This window comes from Orycteropus afer, unplaced genomic scaffold (genome assembly GCF_000298275.1).
Source record: "Orycteropus afer afer isolate SDZICR_OR568_19922 unplaced genomic scaffold, OryAfe1.0 scaffold00349, whole genome shotgun sequence".
In the NCBI taxonomy this organism is placed as follows: Eukaryota; Metazoa; Chordata; class Mammalia; order Tubulidentata; family Orycteropodidae; genus Orycteropus; species Orycteropus afer.
Genome location: NW_006921936.1, coordinates 3,507,510 through 3,510,586, shown reverse-complemented (window position 1 = coordinate 3,510,586; position 3,077 = coordinate 3,507,510).

Here is a 3,077-nt window from a genome sequence, read left to right as displayed (position 1 = left end):
TGTAGATTTAGAATCATTTCTAATTTTTCATTTATTTTGTCTTTTTGTTCTTGTATTTTCTTCCAGAATTCTTCTAGGTTTTTTTTCTGTTTTCTTTGGTCTGTCTCTCAATCCTTTGAAGGTACCTAAATATAATTCTTTTGAGTTACTTATCAGAGAGTTCCAATGCTGCTTCTTCCTCAGGGATGTGTTCTGGGTCTGCATCCTTCTCCCTTGTTTCTACCACTTTATCCTCCTTCTTTGTGTGGAATGTGATGATCTGTTATCTCTGATGCAGCATGGCATTGTTGTATTTAGATCTCTGTTAACTGCGTGTGAAGATCAGCCAAAGGTGATTCAGGCTTTTCTTGGTGATGTTTTATTGTTGGCCCGTTCCTGGAGAAGGAGGTAGTGACTCTCGCTCGGTAAGTGAAGTTGCAGGAAGTGTGGGTGTAGTTGTGTCTTATGGGGGCTGTTGTTGTCTCCCAGTTAGACACAAATTACAATTGAATACCCATCAAAAAACTTTTCAGTCTTGCAGGTCCAGAGTGTCCTTGTGGTTGTTGGAAAGCAGAATGTGTTCTTTAGCCCCAGGAATCTGCAAGAGCACTGTCTCTTTAAATATCCAAAATATTCAAGCTGCCTTTAAACCTTCAAAATGGCATCACCCTCTGGACCTGCAAAAGTCCACAGCTCAGTCTGCCTTTCTCTTCACCTTTTCCGTTTATTCCCCAGCCACCAGAGCAGTCCTTTGTGCAGTCCCTTGATAGCAGGGCTGATTTTTAGGTTAATTCTTAGGTCCTACCACTGTTCGGGAATCTCCAAGCTGTGTTTGCCATCAGGATCTCTCAGGATTGCTGCCAGACCACAGGTCTGTATGTCTCCTTTTTTGGTATTTTTAGGCAAATTCATCTGCTAGTTGGAATTAAGTCCACTTGTATATCCTTCACTTCAAAGCCCAGGGGTCCAAGATTATCTTCTGTGTCTGTGTTAATTGGTTTCCCTTTTCTTTGTTGAAGAGGGTCTGTGCAGTCTTTCTGCCTAGTCCACCATCTTGCCCTCTTCCATCTTCTTTTGATGATTCCTGCATCATTCAATATTTTTCCCATAGAATCTTTCAGTATTATAACTCAAGGCTTATTTTTTTCCTCAGTTCTTTCAGCTTGAGAAATGCCAAGCCTGTTCTTCCTTTTTTGGTTTTCTAACTCCAGGTCTTTGCACATTTCATTTAGTAATTGTCTTTGTCTGCTCAAGTTGCTTTTTGAAATCTTCTGTTCAGCTCCTTTATTTGTCATTTCTTCCATCTGTTTTAGCTACTCTCCACTCAAGAGCAAGTTTCAGAGTCTCTTCAGAAATCTATTCTGGTCTTTCCTTCCTTTCCTGTCTTTTTAATTACCTCTTCCTTTCTTCAAAGGTGATATTCTTGATGTTATTCTACAATTCATCTGGTCTTTGGTCATTGGTGTTCAATGCCTCAAATCTATTCTTTAGATGACCTCTAAATTCAGTAAGGATATAATCATTGTCATGTTTTGGCTCTTGTGAACTTGTTTTAATTGTCTTCAACTTCAAGTTGAACTTGCATATGAGAAGTTGATGGTCTGTTTCACAATCAGCTCCTGGCCTTGTTTTGGCTGAAGATATTGAGCTTTCCCATCACCTCTTGCCACAGATGTAGTCAATCTGATTCCTGTGTACTCCATCTGGCAAACTCAATGTATATAGCTGTCATTTGTGTTGTTGAAAAAAGGTATTTGCAATGAATAAATTGTTGGTCTTGAAAAATTCTATCATGAGATCTCCAGCATTATTTCTCTCACCAAGGCCAAATTTCCCAACTTTGTTTCCAAGTTTTGCATTCCAGTCATCAATGATAATTAACATATCCTGATTACATGTTTGGTCAATTTCAGACTGGAGAAGTTGATAAAAATCCTCAGTTTCCTTATCTTTGACTTTTGTGGTTGGTACATAAATGTCAGTAATAGTAGTATTAGCTGTTCTTCCTTTAGGCATATGGATATCATCCTATCACTGATAGCATTGTACTTCAGTCAGATCTTGAAACATCCTTTGTGATTTTGAATGCCACACCATTCCTCTTCAAATTGTCATTCTTGACATAGTAAATCATATGGTTATCTGATTCAAAATGGCCAAAACTAGTCCATTTCAGCTCACTAATGCCCAGAATATCAATCTTTATGCATTCCATTTCATTTTTTACAACTTCCAGATTTCCTAGATTCATACTTCATTCATCCAATGTTCCAATTGTTAATGGATGTCTGCATCTGTTTCTCCTCAAATTGAGTGGTGCCACATCAGCAAATGGAGGTCCTGAGAACTTTACTTTATCCATATCATTAACTTCTGTTCTACTCTGTAGAGGCAACTCTTTCCCAGTCATATTTTAAGAGGCTTCTGACCTAAGGTGCTTGTCTTCTTGAACTCTATCAGACAGTGTTTCTGGAGTATCCATAAGGTTTTCCTTGGCCAATTCTTTGAGAAATGGTTGACCTCTCTCTTCTTCTTAGTCTGTCTCAGTCTGCAAGCTGTGTTGAAAGCTATGCATCATGTACAATTCTGCTGACATTTGTAACAACGGTGGCACAGCCTCAAGCCTCACAGCAACTCACAAGCCACCACAGTATGACAAGCTGACAGACAATTTTGTCTCCCTTAGCTGAAACCTATCCACCCTCCCCTTACCTGGATCCTGTGGCTTTTGTCATCCCAGCATTCCCCTCCCTTTCCTGCCTCTGGAATGGGGCCTGTCTCCCTCCTCTATTCTGGATCCGCCAGTTTTTGTCTTCCTCAGCATTCGCCTCCCTTTCCTGCCTGTGAGTGGGGCCTGTCTCCCAGTTTATAGGATGCTTGAGGCTTGAACATTGCTGAGTCATTGTTCAGCAGCCTGCCATGTTGCCCTGCCAATCTTGAGACTTTTTCAGGACTTGAATCAATGGCCTGCCATGTGTTTTGGTACTACTGAGAGTACAATTTTATTTGTCAACCTTGGCCTTGTCAGCCTCAGCAGCCAGCAGCTGCCTTAGTGAAGAAAAGCCTCAACTTTAGTGGGCCAGGAGCAAGAGGCAGAG